Below are 26,654 nucleotides of genomic sequence, written 5' to 3' on the forward strand. Positions count from 1 at the left end.
AGAGTCGTGCTGGGAGGGAGCTGCTGCAGTTAGGCCTGAGAGCAAAGCTGTAGAGTTCAGTTGCTGGGTGAAAGGCTGAAAATAACTAAAGGGGTCAGGAGCTGGAGACAGGTCAGGAGCCAGAAAAGGCTGGGCAGGTCCAGGTGCTACAAACATACTTCCAAAATAAACTTGACAGTCAGAATTAGCCACCACTAGTGCTGAAAAAAATCAGTTTGTAAAAGAATATTGTGTGTATTCCTTCTGAGGATCGTATTTAAATAACTAATTCCTTGTTTATTTCATTTTTATGAATGTATTTGTTTTGCCAACATCTATTTTGCAAGGGTGCTATATCCATCTCTATTAGTACTTAAGCTTATATGTGACACCTTTCTTTATAGTTCCAAAGTCTTAAAGAGAATCCTCCCCCTTCCTTTAAGGTTCTCGTCGTGTTTCCCTCTCCCATATACTGTACCATCTCAGCCCAGCAGGCAAAAGGAAAATTATCAGCCCAGGATCCCCAAGGTTAAATTCTCAGGAATAAAAGACAAAGAAGGGAGATAGAGGACAAGGGAGAAAGAAAGGAAACAAGGGAAAATGGGCAGGGATATTTGTCTTGGAGTGGGGGTGGGGGACACACACAAAGGACTGTATCTGTATAGAGAGGAGATGGACATGTCACATAGGAAAATGGAGATTATAAAGGTGAATTGGGAACCCCTGGGTTAGGATGATTTTAATTGGGCTTGTTACTGAGAACAGCCAATGGGAGTTTTTGATTGCTGGACTTCAATACTTTGAAACCTGGACTTTGGTAGTCAGCCTTAGGAGGAGGAAGTGGCCAAATAGGGGACTAGACCTCAGTGGCTAGCTTTAGAAATGTAATCTAATGATGTTTAGCAAGGCAGAGTGAATGAGGGAGAAGGGCAAGGCCTGCCAGAGTCATGCTCGAGCAGGCTAGCGTCTCTTTAGAAAGTAATTGGTGTTTATCTTGATCCAATCCAGGACCTCTTTCCCTAGCTATCTGACTATTTAAAAATTAGACATCCTCTGTCTTCCTCACCACTTTCTACCTGGTGCTTTCTCTCCCAGTTGTGGTTTCCAGACCTTTTTTCTTTTTTTTTCTTTTTTTTTTTTTAATTAATATTTTTTTTATTTTCCATTTTAAATTTAGATAAGAAACAAGGTTGCTTCACAAGTCAGTACGAGGTCCCTCTCCCTTTCCCTCCCCTCCTCCCGTGCCCTCCCCCCATCCCCCCCCCGTTATCCCCTCATTCCCCCAGGGAGGGTGAGGCCCTCCATGGGGGTGTCCATAGTCTGTCATTTCATATAGGGCAGGGCCTAGACCCTTCCCCAAGAGTTCAGGGTGAGAGTGCACCTCACTTTGTTCTATGGGAGTCCAGAGACCGTGTGTATACTTGGGATGGGTACTGATCTGCTGTCCAAGGCTCAATAGATTACCTAGGCCTCCTCACTGACACCCAGATTCAGGGGGTCTTGATCAGTCCCATGCTGGATTCCCAGGCTGATGCCTGGGATTCAAGAGTTAACCTTTGTCTGGTCAGCTGTTTCTGGGGGTTCAACCAGCCCAGTCTTAATCCCTTTGATCATCAGTCCTCCCTCTCTGATACTGGCTTTCTTGAGTTCAGCTCAGTACTTAACCAGCCAGTAAATGAAGTTTCTGTTTCCCAGACTCTCTGGCAATAGGATTGTAGGCTGGCACTCCCCAGATCTATGTCTAAAATCCATATATGAGAGAGTACATGCCATGTTTCTCTTTTTGTGACTGGGTTACCTCACTCAGGATGGTTTCTTCTAGTGTCATCCATTTGCCTGCGAATCTCATGATTCCATTATTTTTTTCTGCTGAATAGTACTCCATTGTGTAGATGTACCACATTTTCTCTATCCATTCTTCGGGTGAGGGACATCTAGGTTGCTTCCAAGTTCTGGCTATTACAAATAAAGCTGCTATGAACATAGTGGAACAGACATCTTTGTTATATGAATGGGCATCATTTGGATATATGCCTAAGAGTGCAGTTGCTGGGTCTTGTGGTAGGTTTATTCCCATTTTTCTGAGGAATCTCCATACTGATGTCCAAAGTGGCTGAACCAGTTGGCACTCCCACCAGCAATGGAGGAGTGTCCCCCTTTCACCACATCCTCTCCAGCATAAATTGTCATTGGTGTTTTTGATTTTAGCCATTCTGACAGGAGTGAGATGGTATCTCAGAGTTGCTTTGATTTGCATTTCCCGGATGGCTAAGGATGTTGAGCACTTTCTCAAGTGCCTCTCAGCCATTTTAGACTCCTCTATTGAAAACTCTCTATTTAGTTCTGCAGCCCACTTCTTAATTGGGTCCTTTGCTGTTTTGGAGACTTGCTTCTTGAGTTCTTTGTAAATTTTGGAGATCAACCCTCTGTCAGATGTGGGATTAGTGAATATTTTTTCCCATTCTGTGGGCTGCCTTTTTGTCTTGCTGACTGTGTCCTTTGCCTTACAGAAGCTTCTCAGTTTCAGTAGCAGACCTTTTTTCTTAATGAATTGTATTTTCTGAAGGGAATTGCTTGTCATCGTTCCTTCCTAGCACAGGCTGTTGCTGTTGTCTTTATTATCATTTAGTACTGAAATGTTTTGAGTTGAAATATACCACCCCAGAGGGATGTTCACTAAAGACTCTGGAGATCTACAGGGAGGCTCATTAAGAATCAGGAAGTAAACAACTTGTAAGTCTTAGGGAGTCCCTGTAACTGACCAGATACACAATGCACCTGATGTACATTCCCCAAGGTTGTATAGTTAGTGATGTCTGCTGAGGAGACAGACCAGCTAGGCTTTGGGAAAGAGGTCATGACTCATCATATGTGGAAGCAGAGTGCTCCAGAGCTCCACAAGGGCTTTCGCAAGTTGTCACTCATCCTGGGGAGGGAAGCTGCCTTTGAGAGGTTCCTGCTCCTGTAAGTAACCCCTAACCCACACTCCTATAAGTAACTCTAACTTTGGTAGTGTCATTACTCTTATTCTGTCTCTGGTTTCTTATGTGTCACGAGTAAATATATATGTCAGATCTTCCCAGGAAAAGGGTCACACAACATGGGGAGACAACGTGAGCAAGCATGTGTAGAGATCCAATAGTGTAGAAAGGAGTCATTGTAAGGTTACCATCATACAGCGTTTAGCCGTCGGGTCAAGCTTGTGGTTGATCAGATGTCATGAAGCAGAAACCAGGTTGAGTGTGTTCCTTAAAATGAGAAAAGCTTTAAGTGTGTCCATCAAAATGCAGAGTTGCAGGGAGTACAGAGGTAGGTTGCCTCCTGGAACAACCCTTCCTAGATATGGGGGGTAGTTAGTATGCATCCTTGGAGCAACTGGACTGTTTTCCACTACATTGCTGTTGATCACTGGTCCTTTATCTTGTTTTGCCCGATTACTAGTTCCCGTTTAAACCTATTATGTTAGTCCCCTTTCTCAATGCTCACCAAAGCCTCTCAGGGAAGGAAGGAAAGGTTTATTTTGAATCATAGTTGGAAGGAACAGTCCTTCATGGTGAAGAAGGCGTGGCAGCAGGAACGCAGGAACATGAGGCAGCTGGTCACATGGCACCTGAAGTCAGGAAGAAGGGAGCGATGAATGCTGGTGCTCAACTCTCTTTTTCCTCTTCTCTGCAGTCCATGATACGACTCCCCGTATATTTAGGACAGATCTTCCCACTTCAATAAACTAGCCCAGAAAAGTCCTCACAGGTACTTCTGGAACTGTGTTCTATGGTGGTTCTTAAGTCAGTCACCTTGACAACAGTCACTAATCACCACAGCTAAGGATTCTTTCTAGGAAGATGTGTCTGCATACACGGAAACGATACTCCTTTTACACTTATGACACTATGTCACAGACTCCACATGCCCATTCTTGAGTTGATAATCTCCAACATAACAAAGAAAGGTACATTCTGAATAAGGAATGGCTCCTAGATAGACATGCCTTCAGCGTTTTTCTGTTGCTACTTGATTGTTCTGCTTAGGTCATGATGTAGAAGCATTTTCCTTTCTTCCAGAACTATAAGGGTTTTCAGTGTGGAGCAAAGGTTGTTTGTGTGATGCTGGCAAGCTTTTATACAGCTAAGGTATCAGAAGCAATTAGGCCCATCTCTTGCCTTCTTATTTGTGTGATTTTCTCACGGAAGCTTAGCGATTTCACCCCATTTATTAAAATTACACTCCACAGGCTTACAAATGCATCTACTTGTGAGAGAAAGCTCATCTTAGTCTGGAATCAGCTAAACAAACTCTCTTCCAGCTACACCAATTGTAGCGTGCAACACATAATCTAACAAACGGGGCTGGGGAGGCGGGGTGGATCTGTCAGAACATCCCCATCTCCATAGCAACATCCAATAAACTTCCTGGAATAAGAAGAACATTCCCAGGATCACTGATGCAAAAATGATAAAGCCGTAATGAACATGAGTCCAGAATCAATGACATCATCATCCTCAGAGCATCAAATATGGAAGGACCTAGCCCTGTACTCTGCCCTTCAGTCCATAATCCTAATTCATTTTCCCTTGTTTTTAAGAAGCTCCAGTAGAGGGCAGCTAACATCTGTTGAATACACTCAGGGATATGGATCTCAGGGCTAGTTATGCAATCTTGGAAAGTGTGTCTCAGAAGCATTTGGGGAGGCATAGCTTCATATGCCACAGCAGGATGTCACTTGCCATGCATGACACCAGGCTGCCCCTTCTAATGGACAGCTATGAAATGCCAGAAGAAAAACAACTCAAAACCCTGCGGTACTACACCATTTTTCCTTTGCAAAGTGTGTTCTATAATATTCAAGGTCTTGAGGGGAAAGAGCAGGGTGGAGCCACCAGAGTTCTGAGGGTTTGTGTTCCTGAAATCTCTTATACATGATACAATAGAGCCTCACACTTATGTTAGAAACCTAAGGCTAAGTGAGATAGAGCCGACACTGCCAGTCCCCAACTTTTTCCTTTCCTCCCCATCCCAGAACCCCTGTACACTGCTATCGACCTGTACTTTGCTTCTTTTTTTTTGAGACAGATTCTCACCCAGGCTGTTCTTAAATTCATAGCCCTCATAGGAGCCTCTGCCTCCCAAGTGCTGGAATTAGAGGTGTTCATTGCTACCCTAGGCTTTTCTCTATTTCTTGTTCTTCCTGTGGGGTAACAAGGCCAGGCTCTGGGAGGACAGAGTGGCTGATCTAAGCAAGCATATTCTCTTTGCTCAAAAGTAGGTGATATGACCCTTCTGTGGTGCTTCACCAAACCGAACAATACAATGTGGTGAAAGTGTGCAAACAGAAGGGAACAATGTAAGAGACTGTAAACCAAATGAAGACAAGAGTCCAATAAAACATCTGCCTTTCCTTTTCCATCTTCAGAATGTGTTCCACTTAGATCATAGTGAGTAAGTGTCTCAGCCTCTGGCAGGTGAGTGTGTGTGTGTGTGTGTGTGTAAGTATAGTCATATATATGTTGTAGAACCACATACCAGCTAATTCCTAAGTGACTGCAATTAGCCATTTGCTCTGGTAGGCAGTTCCATTGCATGTAATAGCCATTCTTCTCTAGCGGTGCTTTCTCTCTATTTCCATAGGAAGAAAGTGAGGCTCAGAAAAGCTAAATGTTTTGTTCAACACTACGGCAATTGTACCTGAATGAATGTGTTTCTGCACACCTGTGAACATGCCTCTCAGGCAATTTCATCATTTCTCATCACTGGGTGCTATAGTGCCAGTCAACACAGAACCAGGGATGCTATAGTCTAACAACCCTTTCATTCTCTTTATGGTGAATGCATTTCTGAAATTTTCTATTTGAGGGTTCATTAAAACTTTACAAAGGATTTGTTCACCCTTCTTAACTTTGCAGAGGAGTGTGTTTGTCCCTCAAGGAAGGCCAAAGAGGTGGGTGGTCTTAGTAAAACCTGGGTATAGCAGCTTCCTCTCAATGATAGAAACAGCTGAGGCTGGCTCTGCAGAGTCAGGAGTGTCAGTTGGTGAGTGTAGCACTAGAACCATCACCACCCCCTTCACAGAACCATCGCTGCATAAAAGTTCCGAGATTAAAGGAATCGGTCAGGATATGAGGAAAACAGAGGAGCATGTGTGTACGTATTCATTGTAAGCAAAACCTTTGGCTTTAGTAGTTCATTTTATAGTCTCCCAGGCATGATTTGGAGGCATATTTGATGACCTGATATGGTAATACAGACATAAGCCAAACGTCTCCAGGGCTGTGACATGCATCATCACTTTTTAGGGCTTCCATAACAAGGAATATTGAATTTATTAGCAACATCTACAAGCCTCCATATCTATATATGTTAGCATTTTTTTTAAAGACAGGGCTTCTCTGTGAAGCAGTCTTGGTTGTCCTGGAATTCACTTTGTGGACCAGACTGGCCTGGAACTCACAGAGATCCACCCTTCTCTGCCTCCCTAGTGCTGGGATTAAAGGCGTGTGCCACCGTGGCTGGGCTTCCATATCCTTCTTTGTAACAATTTTAGTACGTAGTAAGTGCTAGGTACCTGTATATACAGGCCCACACTTTTAAAAAAATGTTTAAAAATCTAACACTTTAAAAATGTTAGATGGTTGACATAGTAGGGGCTGGGAGATGGTTTGGTTGGTTGAAGTGCTTTCCACAAGCATGAAGACCTCAGTTTGATCCCTACAACTCACATTAAAAGCCATATGTGGTAGCATGTGCTTGTGATCCCAGTACTGGGGAGGTAGTGCTCCCAGTTAAGGTCATCCTGGCAGGGAAGCTACATTGTATCCAGTCAGAGACAGAGAACAATGAATCAATGATTGGACTCAGCTTCCTTCCTGTCTCTTGCAGTTCACCATCCTAGTCAGGAAATGGTGCCACCCACAGAGGCTGAGTCTACCCACCTTAATTGTCAAAACAAAACCCTCTAGAGAATGCCCAGCAACCTGTCTCCCAGATGAGTCTAGATTTTGCCAAGCTCATAATTAACACTGACCATTACCAATGAATACAAAAGTGACATTATAAAATAACGACCAAGAGCTTTGTGGCTAGCTTAATCCTTACAGGAAAGCGCTAGATGAAGAAACATTCTTTGAGACGTTAAGTCACAAGGCTTGGAGCACAAATCTGATGAGAGACAGGAGCAGGCAGCATTGTGGTGGAGCTGGCAGCAGCCAGGGGTTGGTTTATTTCCTAGTAATAGCTGAAGAAAATGAGAGTTGCTGAGGTAGAGATTGAGTGTCTTCTCCCCTGTGCTTGTAACATGCTTCAGTCATGTGAAATTAGGACCCCAATGTTACATTTGACAGACAGGGCATGCTTCCATCCATGGATTCATTCACTGGTCTTCGGATTGTTGTTGAGGCCACCTGAATAGACAGTCCATCTATCTATTCAGATAGATCAGTCTATCATGAATATTACGAAGACAACAGTGAGCAACAGGGAGTCCCCAGAGGGGCTTGGGAGTTCTATAGTAATGAGAGGCATACACAAGGTGTTGTGAGAATGAAGAAGATAAATAATTAATACAGGGGTTGAGAGGGCTACATCATACTTGCATGAGGGATCCTTTTCTGATTGGTAAAAAAATGTTCTAAAACTGGACCAGGGAGATAATTCCAGAATTCTGGGCTCAGAGACAGAAACCATGTAACAGGGCAGAATGCCATCATCCTACATTCATGGATTCCAGTGTTTGATGATGTGCCTGGAATACAGGACACACTTGGTGGCCCTTCTTGAGAAAGGATATGAGTGACTGAAGGAAGGAACTGGTCCAAATCTGAATGAGGATGGATAATTGTCTGTGGTCACTTAATTGTGACCTGCAAGCACATAGATTTGATGATAAATAAATTATATCTTTAAAAAATTAAGAAATCAATCAGGAGCCTATTAAATTTTTGTTTAATGCAAATTTTGGTTAATGCATCTGTCATTAAACATGTTTTCTTGTGTGCATGTGGGTGCTTTGCTTCCATCTATATTTGTGTGTCACATACATGCAGTGCCCATAGAGGCCAGAAGAAGGAATCAGATTCCCTGGAACTGGAGTTACAGACAGTTGTGAGTGGTTATGTGAGTGCTGGGAATGGAACCCTGGTCTTCTTCCTCTGAAAGAGTAGACAGTGCTCTTAGGCACCCAACCATCTCCAGCCCTGTATCCATAATTTTACATATCCATAAAAGTCATCGTGGACTATACTCTTATAAAACTAACTTGCAAAGCTGTTTCATTCTTTGGCTTAGGGATGAAAAGAGCACAAACCTTTATGGCTCAGAGGTTTATGAAGTTACTAACGTGGAAAGTTTTCACTCTGCTAGCTGAAATTAAGGGAGCCATGGCTTATGGATGTTTTTCATGCATCTGCACTTTTTATCAGTAAGTCTTTTAGAACTGCCAGGGCATGGAGTGATTAGTGTCAACAGCCCCCCTCTGCAACTGTGCTGTATCCAAGGGTAGCCCTGGGAAGAAATGGTGTTATTATCTAACAATTATAAATTATCTGAGAGAAATGAGAGTTTTTTGATGGTTACATATTAAAATAACATTTTATATCTTATTGAAGGGCTTGGGTGGTGCTGAAAGGAATGCAGTTTGCTTGAATCCCAGTTTTGAATGTTAAGCCAACTTTTCTTGAACAAATACTAAAATGCCAGTAGAAAAGCTTAGCCATAAAAGAGAGATTTATCAGATCAGCACAGATTATTCACAAGAACCCATGCAGAGGCTAGGGAGAGGAATCACTGGGTAAAGTGCTTGTTGTGCAAGCATGAGGACCCAAGTTTGATCTCCAGCACCCATGTACAAAAGAGAGATGTGGTATAGTACCTCTGGGAGAATGGGAACAGGAGGATCCTTGTGAATTGCTATTTAGCCAGTCAAACTGAACCAGATACACACAGACACAGACACACACACAGACACTGGCAGACAGACAGACAGACAGACAGACAGACACACACACACACACACGCATATACACATAGGGATTACTTGCAATCTTTGTCTTGAACTTTCAGATATTAGGAGAACTGGGTTGCTTGGTCTGAGTTTCTGCAGAAAATAGAAACATGACAAGCCTGTTCTGAACCTGCAATCTTCCAGATTTTGCTAACTGAATCTTTTAAAATTTACCTTTTTATTCATTCATTTGTTTATTTGTGTAGAGGTGTGACTGCCTTAGTTTATGTGTACCATGTATGTGCAGGTGCCCATGGTGGTTAGAAGGGGCCATCAGATTCCCTGAAACTAAAGTTACAGGCAGTGTGAGCTGCCACAAGGATTCTATGAACCCAATATGAATCTTCTGCAGGAGCAGTGAGTCTTCTTAACCCCTGAATCATCCCCCCAGTTCCTGATCCAATCCTTTTAACTCTCAGTTAGTAGAATGGGAATATTCTGGAAGTGTGTCAGAGGATTATAGTGCTTTTTTAAAATTAGAAACATTACTTATAGATAGAGCCAGCCCAAATCATTGGCTCTAAGTGAAAGTAACTGTGATGCCCATGCCTCTTTTGTCAGGTTAGGCGGTGTATTTTGTTAGAATGTTCTGTTGTGTGGGCTCTTTTAGGGGGAGAATGGACTCTGCCTTTTTGGCACAAAGCTCAGCATTAGGCATACGTTTGTTGCTCTATAGAAATTCCTCTATCCATTAAGCCAAATGGTGCTTGATTGTATAGATGAGGTAAGCAATGCTCAGAGATGGTGAGTACCACTTGGGTGGCAGAGCTCTGATGGAACCCAGTAATAGGGCCTCTCCATTGGAAGTATTAAGTCCACAAGAGACAAGGAATGAGTTCGGTGCTGAAAAAACAAAACAAACAAACAAACAAAAACAAGGGAGGCAGAATTATAAAACACTGTAGGTTGCAGCTCAGGAAGGAGCTTTTGGGTCTCAATGTGTCTAAGATTAACAATGTAGGCCCAGCTGATTTCAAACTTATGGTCATGGTGCTTCAGCCTCTGGAGTGCTGAGATGATGGGTGTGAGCCTTTCCAGAACTCTTGTTTGTGGCTAAATCTTGCCTGCACAGTGCCTGCCCATCAAAACTTTCTGCAGAATTCACCTTTGTCATGCTTCTGTCCTGGTTTCTGAGCTTGGTGGCCAAACCCACGTGACAGAGTGGAAAACCACTGCCAACATAAGTGGATTCCAATGCTTAATGATGTGCCAGGCACGTGTGAGGATCTTGGTGGGCCTTTATCGAGAGGGTGTGAGTGACTGAAGTAGAAAGTGGTCCTAGTTTGAATAAGAACCGATAGGCGTCTGTGGTCAGCATCTTTTCTCTTGGGAGAACCCTGAGAATGATGATAGTGGCTGGAGCCTATCATTTGGAGTCCAGATCTCAGATCTGTGGTTTCCTATCACCAGACCCCTGGGCAATTTAATTCATTACTCTGTGGGCCTGGGTCCTTGCCTTGAAAATGGGCGTTAGTAAGTATTTGCTTTATTGAGGTGGGGGGAAGGCTGAATTCATTCATGCACCTTGCACATGCCCACGATATCCCTGAAAGAAAATGCTATCATTATCTCTAATTCTACAACCCACCCAACCTCTGATTCTCACACTGGGGAAGAAACTATCACCTTTGATTTGAAGGAGATAATTGGAGTCCCTGAGGTGTGAATAATCTCCTATTCTAACCACCCTCAGATTTTAACCCAGAACACACATGGTCCGATTTATTTTTTAGCAAGTTCCTTGCTTCAGGTCAATAGGATAAGGGTTAACCATTATAAACACTGTAGACATTTAGAAGGCCAATTAAATCTAGGGGGTCCCTTACATATTGCTATGGGATGTTAACATCCCTAGGTGAATAAGGAAGTGACACTCTGGGCCAGGCACAGTGCCTGACGTCTCCAAATTTTTCTCACACTGTCATACCGTCTGTATAAACATCTTTGTTTGTGCTCCAGTTGCTAACTCTCATCCACTTCCTTGTTTAGACCTGGAACAGAGGCGCTTGGGTGTGCTGTGTAATCCTACCCTCTGCTGGTTGTAACATATACTGCAGCAAAGAGAAACACGTCCCTTCCCTGCACCACTCCCCACAAAGAACTAGAAAAACAAGCCTAACAACACTACAAGCAAGATGCTGTAAGAATATAATCTTGGGTTAGGGAGTGCCCTGGGGACATGCCTGAGGGAGGCTCCTGAAAGGTGAATACCAGTATGGGAAGAATAGTGTTTTATTTTAAAAAGCAGGAATCAATCAGCAAGGGTGTTTATGTTCCTAACACTCTCCAAGATTTCAGGAATTTTGGAAAAGCCACCCACCCATTCTCCTGATTAATTGCCACTCTTTTGGGCTTCAATTCCTGAGTATTATTAGAAGGCATTTTATGAGAGTCCTAGCTTTCCTGGTTTGGAAGCCTGTGAGCATTTATTTTATTATGCTGTAATTGTATTGGTGTGTGTGTGTGTGTGTGTGTGTGTGTGTGTGTGTGTGTGTGTGCTGCAGAGTGCACGTGGAGGTCAGGGGACAGCATTTGTGAGCTGGCTCTCTCCTTTCACCTTTCTGAGGGTTCCAGGGCTAGAATTCAGGTTGTCAGATAAGTGCCTTTACCCATTGAACCATCTTGCCACACTAGCCATGAGCAAAATGGTTCAAAAAACCTGAATGAATGCATATAAAGAGTAAACAAAGATTTGCGAATTCATTAGCTTTAGAAGACAGATGGCAAACATGGGCCACACCTAATACAGCCATGGTGATGCTGTTATCATGTCAAGTAGGGGGCAGGATGTAGTTCAGAGTGGAGCCTGTAATTCTGTGTGGTAACACTAATCTTGTTTACTGATTCTTAGTGAGCCTTGTCAGGATCCCCAAATCCACAAGAACAGGGCAATGTTTAACTTGTTGGCTGTATTATCTGTTCCATCTCAGCATAAGATCACATTGCTTTGTAAGCACAAGGTGTTCAATAATGTAGTATATTTATAATTTAGTAAAGCTCTGTTGACTGTCTCTGAGTCATATCTACAGTTTACACTTGAGAAGGCATTTTTCTTGTTAATATGCATCTGTAGTGTGTGTGTGTGTGTGTGTGAGTGAGTGTGTATTGAAACAGTCTTATGTAGCCCAGGTTGGCCTTTGACTTGCTAGACAGTCAAGAACGAACTTGAACTTCTTGCCTCTACCTCCCAGGTGCTGGGATTATTGTTGCACACCACACCTAGCATAGAGGAATGTTTAAAGCCTGGACTTTATCCACATGGAGTGACTGACCATAGAGTTAATTAATTCCCTGCAGCAAGATATCACATGGTTCCACACTGTGCCTCCTGATAATGAATGCTCTATGGAAGTTACTAGAGGTGAAATCTCTGCATATATTCTAAGTGAATTTTTTGAGACAGGATCTCCCTGTGTAATCCAGGTTGGGTCTTGAACTATTGATCATCTTGTTTTGGAGTACTGGGATGACAGGCATGTGCTGCCTCACTTTTTCTTTCTTGAAATTTCTATGGGGAATCGATTCCCTGGTAGTTGTATTGCTAGATCAAAATTTGAAACCAGCAGCCACAAGAATACCTTTGTCTACACTACAGATAGCTTAGTGATCATGAACAGGTCACAGACACACACTGGATGTTGAAGATGGTAAAAACAAAACAAAAAACCACTGGATTATATGTGGGATACAGATTCTGTTCTTTTCTTTTTCTTTTGGTTTTCTTGTTTGTTTGTTTGTTGTTTTATTTTTTGTGACAGGGTTTCTCTGTGCAATAGCTCTGACTGTTCTGGAACTGGCTTTGTAGACCACACTGGCCTCAAACTCACTGAGATCTGCCTGCATGTGCCACCATTAATGGGTTGATTCTAGGGTTCTGTATCCTTTTTGAATCTTTCCTTTGTATAAAGAAAGCTTTTCTGCTAAGGACTGACAGCGGCACTCACCTATGGGTTTAGTGATACATATTTAGAAGGCAGCTTGATACCATGTGCACTTGTAGTAGAACAATAGTACTTGGCTCTCCCCTAGGGCCTTTGAGTTCCCTAATCCCTGGGTCTTCATCAGATTTCAGTACCAGGCATACATTTGAAGTGGGCCTTAAGTCCAAGCAAAGAGTGGTTGGTTACTCCCATAACATTCATGCCTCTATTGTAACCATGGGCATATCTTGCTAGGCCAGTCATTATTGTACTTTACAGGGTTCTCAACTAGGTAAGACTAGTGATGACTTTTCTCCCCAGCCACCTTTATAACACCTTCCTACATTAGGGTGAGGCCCTCCATGGTGGATCTCCAGTGACTGTCATTTCATCCAGGGCAGGGCCTAGGCCCTCCCCCAAGAGGCCTGGCTGAGAGAGCCTCCCATACTGTGGCATAGGCACTCAAAGTCTATTTGTACGCCAGGGATTAAGTACTACCCATGTCCCCATAGATTACCTAGGCCTCCTCACTGACACCCACATTCAGAGGGTCTGTGTCAGTCCCGTGGTTTCCAGACAGCCATCAATCTGGGGTCCAAGAGCTCCCCTTTGTTCAGGTCAACTGTTTCTGTGGGTTAAACCACCCCAGTCTTAACTCCTTTGCCCATCAGTTCTCCCGTTCTGACACTGGATTCTAGGAGTTCAGTTCAGTGTTTGTCTGTGGGTATCTGCCTCTGCTTTCATCAGTCGCTGGATGAAGGGTCTGTTTCATAGACTCTCTGGCAGTGGGATTGTACACAAGCACTCCCCTGATTCATGTCTGAAATCCATAAATGAGTGAGTACATACTATGTTTCTCTTTTTGTGACCGGGTTACCTCACTCAGGATGGTTTCTTCTAGTACCATCCATTTGCCTGCAAATTTCAAGATTCCATTGTTTTTTTCCACTGAATAGTATTCCATTGTGTAAATGTACCACATTTTCTCTATACACTCTTCAGTTGAGGGGCATCTAGGTTCTTTCTGGGTTCTGACTATTACAAATAATGCTGCTATGAACACAGTGGAACAGACATTCTTTTTGTATGAATGTGCATCTTTTGGGTATATGCTTAAGAGTGGAATTGCTTGGTCTTGTGGTAGACTGATTCCCACTTTCCTGAGGAATCTCCTTGTTGATTCCAAAGTGGCTGTACAAGTCGGCACTCCCACCAGCAGTGTAGGAATGTCCCCCTTTTTCCACATCTTCTCCAGCATAAACTGTCATTGGAGTTTTTGATAGTAGCCATTCTGACAGGAGTGAGATGATATCTCAGAGTTGTTTTGATTTGCATTTCCCAGATGGCTAGGGATGTTGAGCACTTTCTCAAGTGTCTCAGAGCCATTTTAGACTCATCTACTGAGAAATTTCTATTTAGTTCTGTACCCCACTTTTTGACTGGATCCTTTGGTGTTTTGGAGAGTAGCTTCTTGAGTTCTTTGTAAATTTTGGAGATCAGCCCTCTGTCAAATGTGGAGTTAGTGAATATCTTTTCCCAATCTGTGGGTTGCCTTTCTGTCTTGCTGATTGTGTCCTTTGCCTTACAGAAGCTTCTCAGTTTCAGGAGGTCCCATTTATTAATTGTCGATCTCAGTGTCTGTGCTACTGGAGTTATGTTCAGGAAGCGGTCTCCTGTACCAATTCGTTCAAGCGTAATTCCTACTTTCTCTTCTAACAGGTTCAGTGTGGCTGGATTTATGGTGAGGTCTTTGATCCATTTTGACTTGAGTTTTGTGCATGTCAATAGACATGGATCTATCCACATTCTTCTACATGTCAGCATCCAATTATGCCAGCACAATTTGTTGAAGATGCTTTCTTTTTTCCATTGTATATTTTTAGCTTCTTTGTCAAAAATCAGATGTTCATACATGTATGGGTTAATATCAGGGTGTTCAATTAGATTCCGTTGGTATACCTGTCTATTTTTGTGCTAATACCAAACTGTTTTCAGGACTACAGCTCTATAATAGAGCTTGAAGTCGGGGATGGTGATACCTCCAGATGTTGCTTTGTTGAATAAGGTTGTTTTGGCTATCCTGGGTCTTTTGTTTTTCCATATAAAGTTGATTATTGTTCTTTCAAGGTCTGTGACGAATCATGCTGGGATTTTAATGGGGATTGTGTTAAATCTGTATATTGTTTTCGGTAAGATTGCCATTTTTACTATGTTGATCCTATCTATCCAAGAGCATGGGAGATCTTTCTACCTTCTGGTGTCTTTGTTAATTTTTTTTTAAGACTCAAAGTTCTTGATATACAGGTCTTTCATGTGTTTGATTAGTTTGTGGCTATTGTAAAGGATGATGTTTCTTTGATTTCTTTCTCAGCCCTTTTATCATCTGTATATAATAGGGCTACTGATTTTCTTGAGTTGATCTTGTATCCTGCCACTTTGCTGAAAGTATTTATCAGCTGCAGGAGTTCCCTGGTAGAAATTTTTGGATCACTTATGTAAACTATCATATCATCTACAAATAGTGAAAGTTTGACCTCTTCTCCAATTTGTATCCCCTTGATCTCCTTTTGTTGTTGTATTGCTCTAGCTAGAACTTCAAGTACAATATTCCTGATCTTAGCAGAACTGAATTGAGTTTCTGTCCATTTAGTTTGATGTTGGCTGTTGGTTTGCTGTATATAGCTTTTATTATTTGAGCTAAGTTCCTGTTATCCCAGATCTCTCCAAGACCTTTATCACGAAGGGGTGTTGGATTTTGTCAAAGGCTTTTTCAGCATCCAGTGAGATGATCATGTGATTTTTGTTTCTCATCTTGTTCATATGGTGGATTACATTTATGGATTCTCGTATGTTGAACCATACTTGCATCCCTGGAATGAAGCCTACTTGATCACAGTGGATGAGTTTTCTGTTGTGTTCTTGGATCTGATTTGCCAGTATTTTATTGAGTATTTTTGTGTCAATGTTCATGAGGGATATTGGCCTGAAGTTCTCTTTCTTAGTTGTGTCTTTGTGTGGCTTAGGTATCAAGGTTATTGAAGTCTCATAGAAGGAGTTTGGCAAAGACCCTTCTGTTTCTATTGTGTGAAATACTTTGAGAAGAATTGGTATAAGCTGTTCTTTGAATTTCTGATAGAATTCTGTACTGAGGCCATCTGGCCCTGGACTTTTTTTGGTTGGGAGACTTTTGATGGCTGCTTCTATTTCCCTAGGGGTTATAGATCTATTTAAATTGCTTATCTGTTCTTGATTTAATTTTGACCAGTGATATCGATCCAGAAAATTGTCCATTTCCTTTAGATTCTCAAATTTTGTGGAGTACAGGTTTTCAAAGTATGACCTAATGATTCTCTGGATTTCCTCAGTGTCTGTTGTTATGTCCCCCTTTTCATTTCTGATTTTGTTAATTTGCATGTTCACACTCTGTCATTTGGTAAGTTTGCATAAAGGTTTGTCTATCTTGTTGATTTTCTCAAAGAACCAACTCTTCGGTATATTGATTTTTTGTATTGTTTTCCTAGTTTCTGCTTTATTGATTTCAGCCCTCAGTTTGATTATTTCCTGGCATCTACTCTTTCTGGGTGAATTTGTTTCTTTGTGTTCTAGAGCTTACAGTTGTGCTGTTAATTCTTTAGTGTAACTATTTTCCAGTTTCTTCTTATGGGCACTTAGTGCTATGAACTTCCCTCGTAGCACTGCTTTCAAAATATCCCATAAGTTTGGGTATGTTGTGTCCCCATTCTCATTGAATTCTAGGAAGTCTTTAATTTCATTTTTTAAATTCTTCATTGATCCAGGAATGGTGCAACTGTGCATTATTCAATTTCCATGAGTTTGTAGGGTTTCTGCAATTTGTATTGTTGTTGAATTCTAATTTTAATGCATGGTGGTCTGATAAGGTGCATGGAGTTATTCCTATTTTTTTTGTTCCTGTTGAGGTTTGATATGTTGCCAAGTATCTTGTCAATTTTTGAGAAGGTTCCATGTGGTGCTGAGAAAAAGGTATATTCTTTTTTATTTGGTCTGAATATTTTATAGATGTCTATTAATCCCAATTGGGTCATAACTTCTATTAGTTCCTTTGCTTCTTTGTTAAGTTTCTGTCTGGTAGTCCTGTCTAGAGGTGAGAGTGGGGTGTTGAAGTCTACCACTATAAGCGTGTGGGGCTTTATATGTGATTTGAATTTTGGTAATGTTTCTTTTACAAACGTGGATGCCTTTGTATTTGGGGAATAGATGTTCAAAATTGAAACTTCATCTTAGTGGATTTCTCCTGTGATGAGTATGAAGTGCCTTCCTTCATCTCTTTTGATTGATTTTAATTTTTTTTTAAATTTTATTTTCCAGTTTAAATTTAGATAAGAAACGAGGTTGCTTCACAAGTCAGTTCCAGGTCCCTCTCCCATTCCCTCCTCTTCTCCCGTGCTCTCCCCCCACCCCCCCCCGTTATCCCCTCATTTCCCCAGGGAGGGTGAGGCCCTCCATGGGGGTGTGCATAGTCTGTCATTTCATATAGGGCAGGGCTTCTGTAAGGCAAAGGACACAGTCAACAAGACAAAAAGGCAGCCCACAGAATGGGAAAAAATATTCACTAATCCCATATCTGACAGAGGGTTGATCTCCAAAATTTACAAAGAACTCAAGAAGCAAGTCTCCAAAACACCAAAGGACCCTATTAAAAAGTGGGCTGCAGAACTAAATAGAGAGTTTTCAATAGAGGAGTCTAAAATGGCTGAGAGGCACTTGAGAAAGTGCTCAACATCCTTAGCCATCCGGGAAATGCAAATCAAAACAACTCTGAGATACCATCTCACTCCTGTCAGAATGGCTAAAATCAAAAACACCAACGACAATTTATGCTGGAGAGGATGTGGTGAAAGGGTTCAGGGTGAGAGTGCACCTCACATTGTTTGTTCTATGGGAGTCCAAAGTCCGTGTGTATACTTGGGATGGGTACTGATCTGCTGCCCAAGGCTCAATAGATTCCCTAGGCCTCCTCACTGACACCCAGATTCAGGGGATCTTGATCAGTCCCATGCTGGATTCCCAGGCTGATGCCTGGGATTCAAGAGTTAACCTTTGTCTAGTCAGCTGTTTCTGGGGGTTAAACCAGCCCAGTCTTAATCCCTTTGGTCATCAGTCCTCCCTCTCTGTTACTGGCTTTCTTGAGTTCAGCTCAGTACTTAACCAAGGGAGTCTGCCTCTTCTTTGATCAGCCACTAAATAAAGTTTCTATTTCCCAGACTCTCTGGCCATAGGATTGTAGGCTGGCACTCCCCAGATCTATGTCTAAAATCCATATATGAGAGAGTACATGCCATGTTTCTCTTTTTGTGACTGGGTTACCTCACTCAGGATGGTTTCTTCTAGTGTCATCCATTTGCCTGCGAATCTCATGACTCCATTATTTTTTTCTGCTGAATAGTACTCCATTGTGTAGATGTATCACATTTTCTCTATCCACTCTTCGGGTGAGGGACATCTAGGTTGCTTCCAATTTCTGGCTATTACAAATAAAGCTGCTATGAACATAGTGGAACAGACATCTTTGTTGTATGAATGGGCATCTTTTGGATATATGCCTAAGAGTGGAGTTGCTGGGTCTTGTGGTAGGTTTATTCCCATTTTTCTGAGGAATCTCCATACTGATGTCCAAAGTGGCTGAACCAGTTGGCACTCCCACCAGCAATGGAGGAGTGTCCCCCTTTCACCACATCCTCTCCAGCATAAATTGTCCTTGGTGTTTTTGATTTTAGCCATTCTGACAGGAGTGAGATGGTATCTCAGAGTTGTTTTGATTTGCATTTCCCGGATGGCTAAGGATGTTGAGCACTTTCTCAAGTGCCTCTCAGCCATTTTAGACTCCTCTATTGAAAACTCTCTATTTAGTTCTGCAGCCCACTTTTTAATAGGGTCCTTTGGTGTTTTGGAGACTTGCTTCTTGAGTTCTTTGTAAATTTTGGAGATCAACCCTCTGTCAGATGTGGGATTAGTGAATATTTTTCCCCATTCTGTGGGCTGCCTTTTTGTCTTGCTGACTGTGTCCTTTGCCTTACAGAAGCTTCTCAGTTTCAGTAGGTCCCATTTATTAATTGTTGATCTCACTGTCTGTGCTACTGGTGTTATGTTCAGGAAGCTGTCTCCTGTACCAATTCTTTCAAGGGTACCACCCACTTTCTCTTCTAAGGGGTTCAGTGTGGCTGGATTTATGTTGAGGTCTTTGATCCATTTGGACTTAAGTTTTGTGCATGGCGATAAACATGGATCGATCCGCATTCTTCTACAGGCCAGTCTCCAATTATGCCAGCACCATTTGTTGAAGATGCTTTCTTTATTCCATTGTATATTTTTGGCTTCTTTGTCAAAGATCAGATGTTCGTACATGTGTGGGTTAATACCCGGGTTTTCAATTCGATTCCATTGGTCTACCTGTCTATTTTTGTGCCAATACCAAGCTGTTTTCAGGACTATAGCTCTATAATAGAGCTTGAGGTCAGGGATGGTGATGCCTCCGGACGTTGCCTTGTTGAACAGGGTTGTTTTGGCTATCCTGGGTCTTTTGTTTTTCCATACAAAATTGATTATTGTTCTTTCAAGGTCTGTGAAGAATTGTGCTGGGATTTTAATGGGGATTGCATTGAATCTGTAGATTGCTTTTGGCAGGATTGCCATTTTTACTACATTGATCCTACCTATCCAAGAGCATGGGAGATCTTTCCATTTTCTGAGGGCTTCTTTAATTTCTTTCTTTAAAGATTCAAAGTTCTTACGATACAGGTCTTTCACTTGTTTGGTTAGCGTTACCCCAAGGTATTTTATGTTGTTTGTGGCAATTGTAAAGGGTGATGTTTCTCTGATTTCTCTTTCAGCCCTTTTATCATCTGTATATAGTAGGGCTACTGATTTTCTTGAGTTGATCTTGTAGCCTGCCACTTTGCTGAAGGTGTTAATCAGCTGTAAGAGTTCCCTGGTAGAGTTCTTTGGGTCATTGATGTAAACTATCATATCGTCTGCAAACAGTGAAAGTTTGACCTCTTCCTTCCCAATTTGTATCCCCTTGATCCCCCTTTGTTGTCGTATGGCAATAGCTAGAACTTCAAGTACCATGTTGAAAAGGTATGGAGAGAGTGGACAGCCTTGTTTTATTCCTGATTTTAGAGGAATTGCGTTGAGTTTCTGTCCATTTAGTTTGATGTTGGCTGTTGGTTTACTGTATATAGCTTTTATTATGTTTAAGTATGTCCCTGTTATCCCAGATCTCTCCAAGACCTTTATCATGAAGGGGTGTTGGATTTTGTCAAAGGCTTTTTCAGCATCTAGTGAGATGATCATGTGAGTTTTGTTTTTCAGCTTGTTTATATGGTGGATTACGTTGATGGATTTTCGTATGTTGAACCATCCCTGCATCCCTGGGATGAAACCTACTTGATCGTGGTGAATGATTGTTTTGATGTGTTCTTGGATCCGATTTGCCAGTATTTTATTGAGTATTTTTGCATCAATGTTCATGAGGGATATTGGTCTGAAGTTCTCTTTCTTAGTTGTATCTTTGTGTGGCTTGGGGATCAAGGTTATTGAAGCCTCATAGAAAGAGTTTGGCAAAGACCCTTCTGCTTCTATTGTGTGGAACACTTTGAGAAGAATTGGTATAAGCTGTTCTTTGAGTTTCTGGTAGAATTCTGCACTGAGGCCATCTGGACCTGGGCTTTTTTTGGTTGGGAGACTTTTGATGACAGCTTCTATTTCCATAGGGGTTATAGGTCTATTTAAATTGCTTATCTGTTCTTGATTTAGTTTTGGCAATTGATAGCTGTCCAGGAAGTCATCCATTTCCTTTAAATTTTCGAATTTTGTGGAGTACAGGTTTTCAAAGTATGACCTAATGATTCTCTGGATTTCCTCAGAGTCTGTTGTTATGTCCCCCTTTTCATTTCTAATTTTGTTAATTTGCGTGTTCACTCTCTGATGTTTGGTAAGTTTGGACAAAGGTTTGTCTATCTTGTTGATTTTCTCAAAGAACCAACTCTTCGTTGCATTGATTCTTTGTATTGTTTTCCTGGTTTCTACTTTATTGATTTCAGCCCTCAATTTGATTATTTCCTGGCGTCTACTCCTCCTGGGGGAGTGTGCTTCTTTGTGTTCTAGAGCTTTCAGCTGTGATGTTAATTCTCTGGTATAACTGTTCTCCTGTTTCTTCATGTGAGCACTTAGTGCTATGAACTTCCCCCCGTAGCACTGCTTTCAAAGTGTCCCATAGGTTTGGGTATGTTGTGTCTTCATTCTCATTGAATTCGAGGAAGTCTTTAATTTCTTTTTTTTATTTCCTCTTTGACCCAGGGATGGTGCAGTTGAGCATTATTCAATTTCCATGAGTTTGTAGGTTTTCTGCAATTTGTGTTGTTGTTGAATTCTAATTTTAAAGCATGGTGGTCTGATAAGATGCATGGAGTTATTCCAATTTTTTTTGTACCTGTTGAGGTTTGATATGTTGCCAAGTATGTGGTCGATTTTTGAGAAGGTTCCATGTGGTGGTGAGAAGAAGGTATATTCTTTTTTATGTGGATGAAATGTTCTATAGATATCTGTTAATCCCAGTTGGGTCATTAATTCTATTAGACCTTTTGCTTCTTTGTTGAGTTTCTGTTTGGTATTCCTGTCTAGTGGTGAGAGTGGTGTGTTGAAATCTCCCACTATAACTGTGTGGGGCTTTAGATGATATTTAAGTTCTAATAATGTTTCTTTAACGAATGTGGATGCCTTTGTATTTGGGGCATAGATGTTCAGGATAGACACTTCATCTTGGTGGGTTTCACCTGTGATGAGTATGTAATGACCTCCTTCATCTCTTTTGATTGATTTTATTTTAAAGTCTAGTTTGTTAGATATTAGGATTGCTACCCCTGCTTGTTTCTTGGGTCCATTTGATTGAAAAATTTTTTCCCAACCTTTAACTCTCAGGTAATGTCTGTCTTTAAGGGTGAGGTGTGTTTCTTGTATGCAGCAGAAGGAAGGGTTCTGTCTTCGAATCCATTCTGCTAGTCTGTGTCTTTTTATGAGAAGCTTTTTATGAGAAGCTTTTTCTTTTGCTAGCCGCTTTGGTTTATCCCCCGCCAGTCGCCTGGGCTCTGCCGCGCCAGCCTGGTTCTAGATCCGCATCAGTCCCAAATAAACACACAGGAGGCTATATTCATTATGAAGCTGTTGGCCTTGCTTGTCTCTTACTGGCTAGCTCTGCTTTAAGTAATTACCCCATAATTGTTAATCTAAGTATGTCTCTTACCGGAGAATAGTTCCAGGCTTCCTACCCCCAATGGCGTTACATGTTGACTCTCCTGTGTTTCTCCTACCCAGAATCCTCCTGGATTCCTAGCCCCTCCTATCTAGGTTTTCTATTGGCCAGACAGTACTTTATTGACAAATGCACAGGCAAATAACAGGACTTCCCCGACAGTTAAGGCAATTAATATTGAAGGATATTAATGACCATTGATTGCTCATCCTTCTTCAATTTGCGATGGTTGTTGTTGGTGGAATTATGTGTGGAATTTCACCCCTTTGTTCTTTTGGCTGTTGGTAGAGAGGGATTCTCTAATGCCTATGTTTTTCTGGTTGTAGTTATCTTCCTTGGGTTGGAGTTTTCCTTCCAAAATTTTCTGTAGGGCTGGGTTAGTGGACACATATTGCTTGAATCTAGTTTTGTCATGGAATATCTTGTTTTCTCCGTCTATAGTGATTGAGAGCTTTGCCAGGTATAGTAGTCTGGGCTGGCATCCATAGTCTCTTAGTGTAGGTAGAATATCTATCCAGGACCTTCTGGCTTTCAGCGTCTCCATGGAGAAATCAGGTGTAATTCTGATAGGTCTGCCTTTATATGTTACTTGACCTTTTTCCTTAGCTGCTCTTAATATTCTTTCTTTATTCTGTATGTTTGGGGTCTTGATTATTATGTGGCGAGGGGATTTTTTTTTTGTGGTCCACTCTATTTGGTGTTCTGTAGGCTTCTTGTACCTTCTTGGCATGTCTTTCTTAAGGTTGGGAAAGTTTTCTTCTATGATTTTGTTGAATATGCCTTCTGCCCCTTTGAGGTGGATTTCTTCTCCTTCTTCTATACCTATTATTCTTAGGTTTGGTCTTTTCATGGTGTCCCATATTTCCTGGATGTTTTGTGTTAAGGATTTGTTGGATTTAAGGTTTTCTTTGGTTGATAAATCCATTTCTCCTAGTGTATCTTCAACACTTGAGATTCTCTCTTCCATCTCTTCTATTCTGTTGGTAATGCTTGTATTGGTAGTGCCTGACTGTTTGTCCAGCTTTTCTATTTTCTGCATTTCTTCAGATTGTGTTTTTTTAATGACTCTATTTCAGTTTTCAACCCTTGCAGTGTTTGCATTGCTTCTTGCAATTTTCGGTTTATCTGTTCGTCCGTTTGTTGCCTTTTATGAATTTTTTGGTTTGTTCTTTCTTCCATTTCTTGCATTTTTTGGTTTGCTTTTTGTTCCATTTCTCGCATTTTGTGCTTTCTTTTCCATTTCCTGCCTTTTTTGGTTTGTTTCTTCTTCCATTTTTTTCATTTTTTGCTTTGTTTTTTTTCTACCATTTCTTGCATTTTTTGCTTTGTTTCTTCTTCCATTTCCTGCCTTTTTTGGTATGTTTCTTCTTCCAATTCTTGCATTTTTTGCTTTGTTTTTTCTTCCATTTCCTGCATTTTTGCTTCATTTCTTCTTCCATTTCCTGCCTTTTTTGGTTTGTTTTTTCTTCCAATTCTTGCATTTTTTGGTTTGTTTTTTCTTCCATTTCTTGCATTTTTTGGTTTGTTTTTTCTTCCATTTCTTTGAGGGATTTTCCAATATCCTCTATTAGGGCCTCTATCATTTTCATGAAAGTGCTTTTAAGGTCGTTCTCTTCTGCTTCGTTCGCATTGGAATGTTGGGGTCTTGCTGGTGTGGAGTCTCTAGAATCTGGCGGTGTCATATTTGTTTTTCTGTTGCTGACTGTGTTTTTGTATTGTCTCTTTCCCATCTCTTCTTCTAGTGGGTGCAGAAAGAGCCCCTTACTGGTCTGGGGACCAGAGTTCCCTTTTGGTGGGTGCTAGCAAGTCCAATAATCTGGTGGTTCTTCTATTCCTTGTCCAAATGCTGGTCCCGTGGGTGGAGAAGAAGAAAAGGAATCTGGGGCGCTTATCCTCTTACCTGGTCCCCTGGACCCTATGCTGGGTCCTGTTGTACTTGATCCAGAACAGCTACTCCCTTGGTCTCCCTGGGTCCTCTGGTTTCCTGGTCTCGTTGGTGGGAGAGAAGACCTGGGGTCTGGGTGCTTGGCTCCCGCCGGGATTGGGAGCTCTGTGCAGTTCCCAGGCGATCTGCAGGCACTGGAACACAGGCCGGGAAGCCGGCCTGTTTACCTGATGCTGCCAGAGGAACAGCTCTTGATTGATTTTAATTTAAAGTCTAATTTGTTTCATATTAGGATTGTTTGGGTCCATTTGATTGGAAAATCTTTTCCCAATCCTTAACTCTGAGGTAATGTTTGTCTTTGAGCCTGAGATGTGTTTCTTGTATGCTGAAGGATGGGTTCTGTCTTTGCATCCATTCTGTTAGCCTGTGTCTCTTTATGGGCAAGTTAAGACCATTAATATTGAGGGATATTAATGACCATTGATTGCTCATTCTTTTTGTTTTGGAATAGTTGATGGTGGTGGAATTATATGTGGATTTCCACCTCTTTTCTTTTGGCTGTTGGTAAGGTGGGATTATCTGTTGCCTATATTGTTCTGGTTGTAGTTAACTCCCTTGGACTGTTCGGGTCTTGAGGGTGTAAATTCTCTAGTTTCTGGCGGTGTCATATTGGTTTTTCTGTTGGTGGGTGTGTCTTTATATTGTCTCCTTCCCATCATTTCTTCCTGTGGGTGCAGAAGGAGTCTCTTCCTCTCCTGGTTGGTATGTGCCCACGGTTCCTTTCCAGTGGGTGGGAGCAGATCCAATACCCTGGTGGCTTTCCTCTTGTGTGGATGGAGGCCGTCCTAGTGTCAGGACCTAGCAAACTCTGGGTAGGCTGTCCCATGGGTGGAGAATGGGACTTGGAAGCTGGCAGTCTCTGGGCGGGCTGAATCCTGTCGGGCTGGGATCCAGATCCGCTGTGCGCAGTCCTCAGGTTTTCTTATTATTTCGTATTGTTGTATTATTTGAGACAGGGTTTTGATATATGGTCCAGGCTGGCCTGGAACTCAGGATCATCTGCCTCAGCCTCTTTAAGTACTGTTATATTACGGGCAATCACCATTATATCCCAAATTGTAAATTCAGGTGAATTAAACAACAATGAAACCCCACTGTCACTCCTATTCTGCATCTAGCTGGGGAGACTCTGCTCCCCAACTCCACCCAGGGTATTTAACCTAGGACCTCATGCATACTGGCTGCGTCCTTTGTCATTGAGCTCCATGCCCAGCAATGCTCCTTGAATTCCTAATTGAAGAGACAACACATGCTCTGCAACCACATGGTGCTTTCCCTTGATTTCTAGTGAACAGTCTTAACATGCTAAGATCTTATTGTAGGAACAGCTGATATTCTGTCTATGGAAACAAAGATGACTTCTCCAGCCTCTTTTCTAGGTCGTGGGCAGCACAGCGAGTGTCAGATGTTGGAGTCATGCTGTCGTAGGAAGAACTGTATTTTAAATGCTAAAAAAAAACCAGAGGCAGATACCTTCGCTTAGCCAGCTACCATTCAGTAGTTACTTTTTAAAAGCAACTGTTTTCTGAGCATTTCTGTGTATGTAAGGTCCTATTGTACTTTGGGCCTCTGTTTCTGTGACAAACACCCACCAAAGGCAAAGGATTTACTTGCCTTATGGGTTCCAGCCCATCATTTGGCTTATGCGTTATTGTCCATCATTGAAGGAAGCCAAGGCAGGAGCTCCAGGCGGGAACTGAAACAAAGGCCATGGAAGAACTCTGCCTGCTTGCTCAGTCTGCTTTCTTGCACATCTCAGGGCCTCCTGCCTAGGGGGTAGGACCACTATAGTGTGCTGGTCCCTCTTACATCAACTGTCAATCAAAAACATTGCCCTCAGGCCAGTCTGATGGAGGCAATTCCTCAGTTATAGTTCCTTTCCCCACATGTTTATATTAAGTTGACAAAAACTAGCCAGCACCAGTCCCCACTGTGTTCAGGGACGGCTATGAGCTTGGTCAATAGGAAGGGCCAGATGTAGCATTTCCTGTCACCAAGCACTGGGTTAAGCCATTGCCATACCTGCTGTGTGATTTCATCTTCACAGTAAACTGGTATGTAAAGTTATTTTTTATCATCCCATGAAGCAGGAAACAAATGTTTAGATCAAATGCATCTCTTCTTCTACGTCCCTCTTCTGAGTTTCCCTGCATTTGTCTCTTGGTATAGCACAGAAGAATGGCTTAGACAATACGGATTAACTTATTCACACTATAGGAGGCTGGAAATACTTTATTAAGGGCCAATGTGATCCATATTTGTTACAGGCTTACTTCTTGTCTCCCAGATAGCCATATTGCTATATTTTTGAGGGTGTGTGCGTAGCCACAGAATGTTGCCTGGCTCTGGTTTCTCTTCATCTCCCAACTAGATTCTATCAGATTAGGACTAACTTTTTAAAAACCTTTTATTGATTCTTTGTGGATTTCACATCATGCATCCCAATCCCATCCATTCCCCATTTCTTTGCATCTACCCTCTGTCCTTGCAACCTCCCCTGACAAATAAAATAAAATAAAATTTAAAAGA

Source organism: Mesocricetus auratus, unplaced genomic scaffold (genome assembly GCF_017639785.1).
Source record: "Mesocricetus auratus isolate SY011 unplaced genomic scaffold, BCM_Maur_2.0 Super-Scaffold_6723, whole genome shotgun sequence".
In the NCBI taxonomy this organism is placed as follows: Eukaryota; Metazoa; Chordata; class Mammalia; order Rodentia; family Cricetidae; genus Mesocricetus; species Mesocricetus auratus.